The sequence below is a fragment of the Camelina sativa genome, chromosome 12 (genome assembly GCF_000633955.1).
Source record: "Camelina sativa cultivar DH55 chromosome 12, Cs, whole genome shotgun sequence".
NCBI classification, from domain to species: domain Eukaryota; kingdom Viridiplantae; phylum Streptophyta; class Magnoliopsida; order Brassicales; family Brassicaceae; genus Camelina; species Camelina sativa.
In genome coordinates, this window is record NC_025696.1 from 28,790,515 (window position 1) to 28,805,083 (window position 14,569).

The 14,569-nt window shown below is 28.7% G+C and overlaps 1 long non-coding RNA gene across 6 annotated transcripts; it reads right to left on the reverse strand.

Moving 5' to 3' along the window:
- On the reverse strand, window positions 7,284–10,272 carry LOC104732842. Of its 6 annotated transcripts, XR_758991.2 has the most exons (9): window positions 10,162–10,272; window positions 9,809–9,906; window positions 9,654–9,725; window positions 9,478–9,562; window positions 9,190–9,316; window positions 8,939–9,039; window positions 8,666–8,790; window positions 8,022–8,028; window positions 7,284–7,923 (listed from the first exon to the last, which is right to left on the reverse strand). It is a non-coding gene; the product is annotated as an uncharacterized LOC104732842 (long non-coding RNA). The 6 variants fall into 6 exon arrangements; XR_758990.2 differs by lacking the exon at window positions 8,022–8,028; XR_758988.2 differs by having other exon boundaries at window positions 7,284–8,028.

Consider the following 14,569-nt stretch of genomic DNA (forward strand, 5'->3'; position numbering starts at 1 on the left):
AACCTACCATCACACTCCGAAAACTATTTCAAAAAAACAAACAAGTATACCAAAAATATCTGTAAGGAGAGAAGGCTGTCGCAAAAATCTGTCGCAACAGGCCATTAGTCTACCATAAATATCTTCCCACCCTTTTACGTTTGCTGCTACACGCGCTAAAAACAAAAGTCTATCATCAAAGGGAAATTTCTCTACCAACTTATCTACCGAATCGATTTCATGTACGTCCACCGATAAGTGTACCAACACTACAACTAAGTATACCATCTACAGTGACCGACAAGTGTACCAAGACTACAACTAAGTGTACCAAAAATATCTGACGTACACCTTTAATCAGTCCACGTGTATAAATCTACCATCAAAGGATCGGTAGACTTAGTCCCAACTTCCAATGTTTTTTTTTTTTCTAATGGCATTAGCCGTAATTACGTTTTTTCTCAACACTAGTTTCAGGGGTAGTATAGGTACAAGATGTTAGTCTAGTCATTACAAACAATTGTATGTTGCTTTTGTAATAAGGAAGCTTTTATGCAATATTCTAGTAACTCACCCATGTTTTTTTCTACAAGCTTTTTTGTTTTTTCTTCAAATTTCTAAAACTTATAAAGTCAGACCGCAATACAAAAAATCCTATAGAGACCCTTTTGAAACTACTTTTGCGTCGATTTCACGTCTGAAAGCTTATAGTCGCAACCTTACAACTCTAAAATATCGTCATAAAATGGTCGGTGAGTTGCGACTATATTAAGACTAAAAATTGACTACACAGATAGTCACATAATCTTCGCAAAATGAGACTTATTAGGGGTTGTTTCATAATCAGAAACTAGCCTCACTTACGGTTTTCCTTGCAACTAAATTGGGACTCACTTGCTTCACTTTTAAAGAATTAGTCTTTAAATCGTCGTGAATTAAGACTCAACAGGCAATCCCAAATTAGTCTCAATGATACGACTGCCAAGCTTTGTCACAAATTTAAAGTGGTTGCGAACAGATCGACATCGCGCCTTAGTCTTTAATATACGACTCTTTATGCCGGTATTTAGTCCCTTCCCTTATATAGTTATATACGATGCTATATTTACGTCACCTAAAATCATCTCCAATAGTTTTCTCTATTTTTTTCTCTATAATAGAGGATTTCTATAATAGAAATCAATTTTGCTCCAATGTGTTTCTCTATTTTTTCCTCTATAAAATAATATTCCAAATAAATTTTATTTTTATTTTATAATTAATACCTTTTATTTTAAAAAATTGCAAACTAACCCATTTTACTTTAAATTTTGTAACACTTTCATAAAATTATATTTTGCAAATAATAATCTCAATATTTTAGAATAAATATTTATACTTAAATTTATATTATTATTTCTTAAAAAATACTTATTTTTTTATTTTGGTCATAAATAAAAGAAATTAAAGATTAAAAAGGACTATTTTACAAATAAAATATTTCACCTCTATTTATAGAGGAGAAAATAGAGTTCCTCTATAAATAGAGAAAAAAATAGCAATCTTTATTATAAAAGTGAAAATAGAGTACCATCGGAACAAAAATTACTCTTTAATAGAGTATAGAGGCAAAAATAGAATACCATTGGAGAGGCAAAAATAGAGTACCATTTAAGTAGTATTAAACTATGATGTTTTTTCGACCGTTATTTTTTATTTTGTATTTTTTATTTTTTTTTATTAACTCAGAGAGTAAATCCCCAGACCTATGGAGGGGTCTGAGACTAATCTCTCTGGGGAAAAGGCATCCCACGGATAAGGTCCCTCGGTTATGCAAATGGGCCATAAGCAATGAATCCATACCCATGCAACCGTTATATTTGCAACCAAATATTAGCAACGTCTTAAAGTATTTGCAACCAAATATTAGCAACGTCTTAAAGTAGTTGCAAATAGAGATTTTCTGATTCTTTTGAGACGCTTTTGGTGACCGCAAACAGCATGATTTCTTATATATGTCATTTGTTTTATAAGTTTTATATTGAAACAAATAAAACGACAAAATCTTTCTCTTGTTAGTTAAGTTAAATAATTCTTGGTCATGCGCCCATGACATACGTATTGCTCTTACGTTAAAATGCACAATGTCTGAAAACACTATAGTTGATTAGTCTATTTCAATTTGAGTCAAATAGTGCTTTTAAAATTTTTATGCAGAATGAGAAAAAAGTGATTCCTCATCACGAAGCATATGGGATTATGGGATATAGTACTACTTTACTACCCATCAGGCCAACACAAAGCATATGTAAGAAATTTAATGAGACGTAACTGTAATTCATGTAAGTTAGAGATTTAGATGAAAAAAAAAAAATCAATTTCGGGATATGTATTTTTATATGCAGACACATTTGTTCTATAGTGTAGCAATAAGCAAGCAAAGTTTATTCTGTACACATTTTTATCCTCGTAGTACAGAGTTTCGAAGACTCATCAAAGATTAGTTTGGAAAAATATTATAACTGATATTTTCAAACTTAATAAAAACATATTGAAAGTTTAAAATAACACATACATGGATTGTATGACGCGACATATTACTGCAAAAATAAAATATTGTATTTTTAATTAATTCTATATTTCAATACAGATTAAAATCAATAGTATAAGAATGTGGAATCAAATTGATTTAATTAAACAAAAACCGTTCCACGTTTAATCCTAATTTAAAACATTTAAACCAACTTCCTTCCGGTTCATCGATTACAAGGTTACTCCTTCGTTCTATTTCATAATTTTCACTTATATAATCAAAAAAATTTCCTTCCATTTCCATGATTTCACTTACCAAAATAACTTTACGACATCAATATATACTCAAACAACTTAATATGTACTAGATTCGGACCCGCACGTACGTGCGGGGTTAATTTCAAAAACTAAATTTGTAATCAAATTTTTAATATATAATGTATATATGGATTATTTTTGCAAACCTATTTTTAGTAGAGTTAGACTTTCGGATAACCCGTTCAGGTTAGGATATTACCCGATCAAGTTTGGTTAAACGGGTTTAGAAAAATAGAACCTAGTAAGTATTTTTCAATATATGGGTTCGGTTTAGTTCGGGTACTATCGGCTTCGGGTCAGTGCGGGTTACAAATTTGAGAACCGATTAGTACACCGAGTACCCAAAAATAATGACTTGATATAGCATTTATATTATAACTTTTGTTTTTTTAAAAAAGACATAAGAATATATGTAAAAAAATATAAAATAATTAAAACATGTTTGATACAAATATTTTGGAGTGGATGTAATTCATGTTTCGTTTTGTACATGAATTCTAATTGTATAGAGAATGCATTCCCAATAGTGAAGATTCTCGATATATGACATTTCTGATATTTGACAAAAAAAATTATTCCCGATTGGAAACGGGATGGAACGAATACAAAAATTACCAAAATACAATTTGGGACAAACACAAATATAGTTCATAGTATATTTCTATATCATATAATAAAACAATATTACAAAATTAGTTGACTTTTTATTCTTATTATTTTATGTCTAGTTCATCTATATTACATTACATTTCTTTGTTTTTAAAATTTTAATATTGTAAAACACACTTTAATGCCTTTTAAAAAACATGTTACATATCAGATTGTAAGCGTCGATATAATTCAAAAATAAAATAATATTTTCGAGGAAAATAAATAGATAAATTAGCTCAATATAAAATAATATGGTTAGATATAATAATTATTTATAATACGTTCTAAAGGTATATCATTATATATATAGGTGAGAGTTTATGTTGCTCTTAATTATAAATAGTAAGGATCACAAAGTTTCTTTTAGTTGCTTTGTGGTTATTTTCAGATTTGGGAATTCTTGATCACAAATATTTCGGAGTGGATGTAATTATTTGATCGGTTTATTAAAAGATAATTAATAAACTAATTTACAAACACAGTAACCACGATCAACATTATGCACACAAAAAAAAGGGTAGATTGTTTTTCTTATGAGAATTATGTGTTTTTGTAAATATTATTTGTAGACAAAAAATCTTAAATAATTTCAATATTGTTTTTAAGAAACAGTTGAGAACTTTATAACATAAAAACAGAAAAAATGAATAATAATGAGAAGGCAGAATATATAAGTCAAATTTCATTTTTGATGTCTCAAAATTCATTACAAATTTTAAGTAAAGTAAAGAAAAAATGAAATGTCAATTCGAAACTAAAATAATTCCAAATGGCTCTTACCAATTTTAATTTTAGACTAAAATAATTCCAAATGGCTTTTATCTCAAAATATATAACTAAACTAGGTAGTAACCCGTGCTACTGCACGGGCTAATATGTTTATTATAATTTGAAATTAATAATACTGTATTAGTTATATTCAGATTATTACACATTTTCAACATATTGTTGGTACTATGTACTTATTTTTGACATTTAATTTCAGTGAGCACGATATTTACTGTGACACAGACTCCCTTCCATTCATATCTAATTACCTCTGGTCTCTATCCTCTACTTCACATCGTATACATCTGTCTGATTAGCTCTGGCACAGATGACAGGACAAAACATTTTAATATAAATTTTAAATTCGTAAAATGACTAAGAATTATATTAATCCGGACGTTATAGCACATGTACGCTATTTTTCTTGTAAATTATTAAAATTTAAACTTAGACGTATTTAGTTTGGAACAGGAAACACGTCCCGTCCCAACCCATCTCCTGGTGTCTCGTTTTATCTCTTTTCGTCCTATCTCATCTCATTCTGTATCCATCATACTTTTTTTTGTCTTATGTTTTTTCTCTTTTAAATAATTTCTCGTTAGACAATATTTATTAAAAGAGATTGGGTAAGAAATTTAGACGGGATACCAGAGTTCTCTATTGATTATTAGGGGGTATATTCAACTTGACATTTTAAGTGATTTGTGTGAAATTTACAAATTCTATGTTATTCAATCATGGATTTTAAAAAGTCTATCAAAATCCATTGTTATTGAACTGATGATTTAAAAATCTACTTTAAAATTCATTAAAATCTCTTGTTATTGAACTGAAGATTTAAAAACCTACTTTAAAATCCACTGTTATTCAAAACAGTTTTGTGAATTAGGATTTTAATAATTTTTAGGATTCTGGAGGATTCTGTAAGATTTGTTTAGTTAAAAATACAGAAATCCAAATCTCATGGTTTTAGGTGGGATTTGAAAGAATTTTACAGAAAATCATATGAACTTCCCTAAAATCTATCAAAATTCTAAATTTCCTAAATCCCATCAAATTCTCCAAAATCATGGTTTTTTAGTTAGTTGAAATTATGCAAAAAAAAATATAATTTCAAAAACTATATAATTGTTTTCAAAAATACCAAAATTTTCTATGTGCTCGTTCCAAAGTGGTTAATCACATGTTGCATAGTCAATCCTTATCCAAATTAGTGAAAGCTTGGCCTTTGAATTTATCTACCTATATTTTTTATTTCATACTTTTATCTAAAATTTATGTCCCTTTAAAAAAATGTTCAATTTTTTTTTTCATTATTCGACTTACCCGTTTCAGTTTATCTATATTATTTCTTGTCTTACTACTATAAATAGACTGGATTTTTTCTCAAAATTTAATTATTGTTTCTTAAAGTATATGTACTTAATTAGTAAATTAGATTACTTCAAAAACAATGATAAAACATATATTAAGTCAAATAATAAACCCTTTTAGGTCGTAAATTTTTAATTGTATAATATTAGTATTTTCCATAAAAATTAGTTGGCTATTCTTTTACGGTGTTTTCAATATTTTAGTGTATATGTAGAATACCACAATCAATACCGAAAATAAACCTTATCATCATTTTCATCAGCTGAAAAATATAAATTTTCTTACAATACATTCATACTAATCAAGCACAACTCATGTTTGTTGAAAATGTTGAAGTAATCTTGTTACAGGGTGTTAAATCTTGTCCAGTCCCATCCCATCCCGTCCCGATTCATCGCGTTAGAAATTTTATGTCCCATAACCATTCTCTTTTAAATAATTACCCATAAAATAATGTTATTATTGAATTTTAGCTAAGAAATTTAGACAAAATACATGTATTTCCATTTGAATGTTTAATTTATATAGTTAGTAGAAATTCTAATTCTCAAAAAATCTCAAAATATTTTCAAAATACCAGTCTCAAAGTAGTTCTTTACATGAAATATACTCAACTATTTTTTAAAAATCGTTTAAGTACAATGTTTTCTATTATATGAATTACCCATTTCTGTCATTTCTCCCCTATTTCTCATCGCAATTCCACAAATAGACTGAAATTTTAATCATAATTTTATTTACATGTTCTGATATGAAATTATGTGCATAAACATTAATATGTTTCTGATTATATTAAGAGTATATTTGTAAGAAAAAATTAATCTTATGATTAAAGATTTTCAATCCGTCTTTTGATTCGATTTCAGTTGGAATTATTTAGTGTTTTTTAAATCTTTTGATTCGATTTTGGTTGAAATTATTTAGTGTTTTTATGATATCCATAAAAACCAAACACATCCCGTGTTTGTTAAAAATGTTAAGTGATTTACTTATATATTTTCAAACTAATCAAAATATCTTTCATAGTTTGCTTAGAGCTGTTAAATTAGAATATCATATTTCACTTTGATTTTAGTTAGATTTTGGAACAGGAAACACGTCTTGTCCCATCTCTTCACGTCTCATCCCGTCCATTTCCGTTGCGTTTCGTATCCTCTAATATACTTGCATAGGCTGAAATTTTGTCGTTTTTATGCAAATTAAATGATTTAAACATTTTAAAAGATTGACATGTGGGATAAGATTTTTACATACATTCTAATTTTCCCCAAAATGTACATTTTAAAGTGGCTCAAGCCTCAAGGTAAAACTGTTAAACATGTCAAATATGAAATATGTCATGCGTTCGCGTGAGTAAATAGTATGTCTGCTTCATACCGCTTACATATGAGTAAATCACGCTTTCTAATTTATTAAATATATTTAGAGCTAGAAAATAATACATAAAAAAACATATGTTACATGTCAAGACTGATTTTTATTTGAATTGTAATGAAGAAAATAGTAAAAAAAAACATAACACTTCGTACCGTGTGATAATAATAAATAATCAAGTTCTTTTTGGTTCAAAGCTACATAGAGTACAAAAAAATAAAGTACAATCGGACCTTAGGAATTACAGAAAAAGAAGAGAGTTTATGCGTAACATTATGCTCAAGCTAAGCATATAAAGTAAAAAAAGATTCAACAAACAGGCAATGCTCTTCATGTGTTTGTTTCCTTCCATCGCCTGCAATTTATCAAAGATTGAAATTTTTACAGTACATATGCTTAGTCATCTGACCTAATCGCCAACCAATACCGTGACACTTTCATCTAGCTCAGCTTTACACCTTTATCCCCTTAACTAACTATGATTCACTACAAAACTTCTAGGCTAGCAACAATAGTCTTGCATTAGACTAAGAAGAAATCCTTATTCACATCATCAAGACTAAAACACATCCCACCGATTGACAGTAACATTCCAAAGATGGAAAGAAGAACTCATCAACCTCGTTGATGATGGTTTCACAGAAATAGACTGAAAAAGCTTATCAATGTCATACTCAAGAGAGCCATGATACTCTCGCGGCTTCCGCTCCGAATCTTTACTCGATGATCCCATAACAGATTTACCATATCTCCCGGAATGTTTTGGCAATCTTACTTCATCATCCTTCTCTTCCACAATTTCACAAGCGCCTCCAAACTATCCCATTGCAAAACAGAGCTTATACAGTAACTAAAATCTCTTGAGATAAATCAAAGCAGCACCGAGTTATTCATCATCTCTCTATGATCCGTTTCTAAACTTCTGGGAAACACAGTCACACAGTTTACCTGAAAGAGAATAATCATAAGGAAAAAAAATGGTTAAAGAACAGTAACTTCAAATGAAGAGCAATGTGGAGAATCATTTTTTGTCCTTGTATAATCACCCAATGCCTGCAAATTGTAATCATAAAATCCCTTATCAGCAATTCAGTGGGAGACATAGATGAACTATTGAGTTAGACAAAGTTGAAAAATTTACAAAAAGTTCTTCACTATTTAAGTAATTGTAATAGAAGAAATAATCTCAGCCAAAGTTTTATATTATTAGATGAAAATAAAAGATAATTGCGATAACATTGGTAACATAGATACAATTGAAGAGTAAACAGTGATTAATCACCCTTGGTGACGAAGAAGATAGGAGACTCGGTCTTACAGATACAACATATAGGATCCCTAAGGACGAAACGGAGACGAACGACACATGTAGAGCAAACCTCTCGGTGACCACAAGATCGATAAGCTAATGATACTTTCATCAGTTGGAAATCTCAAAAAATTTTGATAAAGGTAAAGCTCATTTAAAATTCTAGAAAACAAAACTGACTAAATTACTAAAATTCTAATTTTGAGGTACAGAGCGGATAATATGGAAAACAGAATAGAGAAGTATCATCTCTGATCTTGAGTTCAGCGGTTAATCTTAGAGGCACAATATAGCTACTATCTAAGCTTAACTTTAAGACCAAACAACCTATTATTGCTTCAAACTTACAATAACTTTTAAAACAACCAAAAATAAACTCACTTAGCGTAGTGCATCATTTCAATTTTTCTGCTGGTTTTCCAAGACCATTGAAAAGATTTTTCTCCATTAACAACATAAATACCGCAAGTTCCGGTTGATGACGACTCATCTTCATGATGGTGAACCTGACAAAAAAAACATATGTCATCTTAATTTACTGTTATTACGAAATTTTACTATAACCGATAACTTTATACTATCCTCATAGAGAAACCAACCACCTGCTGTACATGGACTCAAATAATAAAAAAAAACACCAGAGAATCAACTTACATTGACACCAGCTGTTGTACATCCTTCTTCATTGCCTCTTTGTATTTATCATTTCCAATGGATCCCATGTAACTGGTTACCCCAGGAATTTGAAGCATCCACTACAGCCACCAGCAAGTAAAAAGAGAACCTCAACTTAGCATATATAAGACGTTCAGTGGAGAAATGCATATATCAACCAAAATTTAAAAATTTTAAATTACAATTTTTTATGTTTGCATAAGAAGAGAGAGAGAGAGAGAGAAACGTACCTTCATACGACCAAGGATTCTAACAACAATGTCAACACCTCTCTTTAATTGAACTCTTGACCTGTTGTATAGCTATCACCTCCAAATCAACATATCCGAAACTGAGTTCTTAAAACGCATGCTTTTCCTATTCAAAGGAACAAAGCATCAAATATAGTGAGAATGTGGGGGAATATCTTAAGTGATTATGATGATAACTATTCATTCGATCAATCTTTCCAAGACTAACGAACTTAAAGAAATTCACATCACTAACTGAATTTCATCATCAACAGATCCAATACTCACCATTGATTCCAAACTTCATCAAAAACATTAGTAGAAGACCCGCTTTTTGTTTGGGATAAAGTTTTTGACCTACCTCTTCCTGTTCCTAAACATCATAAATAAAACTTTCATATCTTCTTTTAAGTTAAACAAATGAATTTTACGAACAAACACTAAGCCAATAAGATTACACTTACCACAGTATGAGGATCAGATACGTAAGCTATCTTTAAGCATAAGTGACAGAGCCACACCTTTGCTTATGGTTCCTAATATGTTTAAACATAAGTATCTAAGCAGAACGGAGAGTGTTTACAAATTTATATGCAGAAGATACAGACTTATAACTCACCTGTTGTGCCAATCATGTCGTCCACCATTACACTCTCTTGCAGCAAAACGTTTAGTCTTGATTTTCCCAAGCTCCAGATCAAAATAGCAAGAAATCTCCTGTATCATCATCATAAAAAAACTACATCCAATGAACAAACGACAATATCACAAATCATACTCATCCTAATCGTTTCAAAATCAAACATACTATCCTTTCAAATTGAGAGAGAATCAAGCTCAAAAGATCTAATTTCGCCCAAACAATGACTTGAAATCAAAATAGATCTTACATATCTATTAGTGGACGTACAATAGAATAAGAAGCAATTAGGGAGAAAAAAATAAAGAGAGAGTGTCGATATCTTTACGTACTGCTTTGCTGCCTTTGCTTTCTCCTTGGTGAAGCTCAATCCCAGAACATCATTGTCCACTCTTCTGCTAAAAGAGAGAGAGGCGACAGAGAAAAAGAAATTTCGGGTTAGGGTTTTGTTTCTTATTTTAATATTGACAGAGTAATGGACGACTAAGATTAAAAAGATCTCAAAATATACGGTCAGGATTTTAAAAAAATTAGGCAATAAACGATTGAGATTATAACATAAAACCGGGTTAGATTACCGGGTTATTTCGACCCGCGTGTTTATCCGTTTAGAGGGGGTGTGAAATTTCGTCGTTACCCTTTTAAAAAATCGAATATTTGGTTATAACTCCAATGGCATACCCTTGTAATTTCTTACAAAACGAAGGTTTAGTCCATAAACTGTGTTTCAAAATAATAGTAGGGATTAAATATGTTTACATATATAAGTTTAAATATAATTGCCCGATTTTGATAGTAACAAATTTACTTTTTCTAAATTTGAATATTAAATTAGTTGTTTGTAATTGGATAGTTTCATTTAAATGCATTAAATAGTTTGAGTGATTTTAGGGATTAAATATGTTTGTAGTGAGTATTATTATTTTACCCCCGCTGGATAGGATCCAAATCATTTCAAACCGGATAGCATAGGATCCACGTATTTTTTATTTAACCCGACTACAAACAAACCGGGTTACTTTAGGATCTACGGGTTTTTTAGTTTTTATTTTGACCAAACTACCATTTTCTCTGTTTTTTGTTTGTTCTAACTTGAATGACATTACATTTAATAATAGAGAACTTTATGACTATATAATGAAAAATATTTCTCTTTTAATAGTATAAATATATTTAGCTAGTGTGAGACTCTACATACACTTTTCTATATCTTTTAATATATAATCAAATTAAATTTTTTTACATATATAAAATTTTATTTTTAATTATTTTTTATCTATACTAATCATGATTAATTATTAAATTTCGTTTAGGAAATATTGCAAAATCTAAACTAAATAATTATTTGTTTTTATCTAATTGTATTAAATTGATTTGTTATTTTCGTAAATATCTCACAATATAAAACCAAATCAAATACATTTACATATATATATGGAACCAAACTTTAAATAGCTTTCAAAGATATTGAGTAATTATCGGTTCTATTTATATGGTTGTAGAATTAAATTGTGATTTTCTTATATATCAAACAAATTGATTAAATTCATTTTTTGAAAAAAATCTGTTTGTATACGCATCTATACTAAGGTTTTCATATTTTTAATAGTAAATATATACTAAGGTTTTCATATTTTTTCTGTTTTTCCATAGTTTTAACATAATTTTTTTGGTTAAGAAAATTTAAAAATCTTAAATAAAAAATAATATTCAAATTAGATTTCTATAAATATCTCAAAATCTAGAACCATTTACGTTATATATACAATTTCAAATTTAATAATTTGCTTTTATGGTAACAACTTTAAATCATTTCCAAAAATATTGGATAATTTAATTTTATAATTAATTTCGTAATTATTGTTTCCATAAATATTAGATTTTCCAATAACAGATTTTGTTTACCATATATTGTTTATTTTTTTTTAATTATATAAGTAATTGGACTTGTTTGGTAACATGGATATATGATATGTTTTTTTTTCCAAAATCTAGTTTTGTACTCCCCAATTAATAGTATAGATTAATAGTATATATATCCATCACAGCATGACTGTTACTTTTAGATTCCAGTGGCCATAAAAGTATCTCTAAACAAAAGTATGAACTAACAAAATGTTTTTTTGTTCTTATGTTTTGCTTATACATATCTATATTTTTGCTTATATAATACTTAAAAAAATGATTTTATTTATTTCTGTGACATATATATATATATATATATATATATATCATTCAATGTAAGATATTATTAATACATTTTTTTTTTATTTGTCACAATATCATTCGTTATAAAATATTACGTATTTCCTCACCCTCCACCTCAACTTTTAACACTCTACATCATTTTCTCTTTCTTCCACCTAATCATTCAACACCCAAATCAATTTTAACCTCTCCAATAGTTTTGTTTAATAAAATTCAACACCTTACCCTATTATTTTCACTTTATATTCTTACTTTAAATTAATTTGATAACAACACATTTATAATAATAATTAAAATTAAAAAAAGTTACATTATAATTTTTAAAATTGAAATTTTATATTTTTAGCTAATTTTTAATATAACAATATTATAATTATGAAAATAACAAGTATTAGAAGAATTTGAAAAATATACTAGAAATTATGATTTTTTTTGTATTGGAATAAAATGAACCAAGTCTCTATTTATAGAGTGCAAAAAATGTTGAATTTTGATATAAAAAAATTTATAAAAAAATTATTTTCTACATAATAATTGATTTTGAAATGATAAAGTAAAAAAATATCTTCAAAATCTTACTATTCAATAAGAATACAACACATGTCTCTCTCTCTGAACCTTTTTTCTTTTTCGACAAAGAAAAAAAAAACAAAAACAAAAGCAAAAGTTAGAATGTCGCATATGTGATCGTGGGCCCCAAAAAATGAGATTCAACCTGTTGAATTTATTCAACAAGAATGAATCTACGTAGATTTTTATTTTCTTTAAGGGAAAATGACACCCACACCCACTTTGGGTGTGAGTTGTGTCACCCACACCCACTTTCCACTCTCCCTATACTTTCCCAAGTTTTTTGCTTATGTGTCCACACATTTTGGACGATTTTGCCCCTCTCCTCTTTCTCTCCTTCTTTTCTCTTTTTTTCTCTTCTTTTTTGTTGTTAACACTTTAACAAAGTAAAATATATTTATTTGTTATAATAAAACAAATTTTCTATTTATTTATATAAAATATATTATGATTATATATTTTCTACATTTTAAGATACATATTGCTATATTTTTTATGAATTTTTAGATTATACAGTATCCATCGGTCGTTGAACATTTGTTCAATTATAAGTGGATAATCAATTGCAGTATTGTTAATAGATAGTTACTTGTGTTTATTCATACAAAATATACATACATAAATTTGGTTAGATCTTTATCCATAGCATATTATCCATAACACAACATAGACCAAATAAGTACAAAACCCTTTAATTCTAAATTTTAAATCCTAGAACATAAACCCTTGAACCTAAAACCAAAACTATTCACTTTAAAAAAAAAAAAAACAAAGTTTAGTGGATAGAAAAACTGTGGATAGGTCTCCATGGATTTACAAAGCATATCTAGACATTAAGCTGAAGAATAGCAGTTGAATGGTGGCTATGGATGTGATCATGTGGATATTTTTTTGTGGATACCAATGTAGACAGACCAAAGAATCATCATACAACATCCACACAATTAAATCCATAGACACCATGAGCTCCTTGCTTCATATTTTGTGTTGGTCCAGAAACATATACACTCATAAGTGGTTAATAAACAAAATAAAAATTAACAACATTGATTTATTTAGAACATTGAATATCAATCATGTGGATTAGTAGTTATGGATACTTATCTTATAATATCTTGCTCATTCTTTACATGAGCAGAAATTTGTCCAAGATAAATTAGCCACATAGATTTCTTTTAGCTAAATGTTTTTGTACTATTTTTCAGCTAGAAGTAGGTATATTAGAACTTAGAAGTGTCACTAGAAGCATACTACACAATAAACATGGTCATTATTAATCTCAAAGCCTATCCACCAAATTCTGACCACGTGGACAAGCAATCCAGATGAAATTTATTGACAAGTTTGTTGCATGTTCAAACATCACTATAGTTTAGCCACTTAGATGTCTTTTAGCCAAATGTTTTTGTACTATTTTTAAGCTAGAATTAGAGATATTAGAACTTAGAAGTGTCACTAGAAGCATACTACACAACAAACATGGTCATTATTAATCTCTAAGCCTATCCACCAAACTCTGACCACGTGGACAAGCAATCCAGATGAAATTTATTGACAAGTTTGTTGCATGTTCAAACATCACCATAGTTTAGGGTGGTTTAGGATTTAAGATTTAGGGTATAAGGTTGACGTTTTTGGGCTTATATGGATTTAGTGTCTATGTGGTGTTAGGATTTAAGATTTAGGGTATAAGGTTAACTTTTTTTGTTTGTCAACAACTAAAGTTACTAAACTTAAAATTTAGTATGTTTATCACCAACTAAAGTTACTAAACTTAAAATTTAGTAATGAAAATAAAAAAAAAATGTTAAAGAAAAAAAATATTAGAAAAGAAAGAGAAAAGTTAGAGAGAGAGATGAGAAGGAAAAAAAAAGTAGAAAGAGAAGGTTAGTTTAGTTAGAGGGTGTAAGTTGTAATTTGACATAAGAAAAGTATAGGGATAGTAGAAAGTGGGTGTAAGTG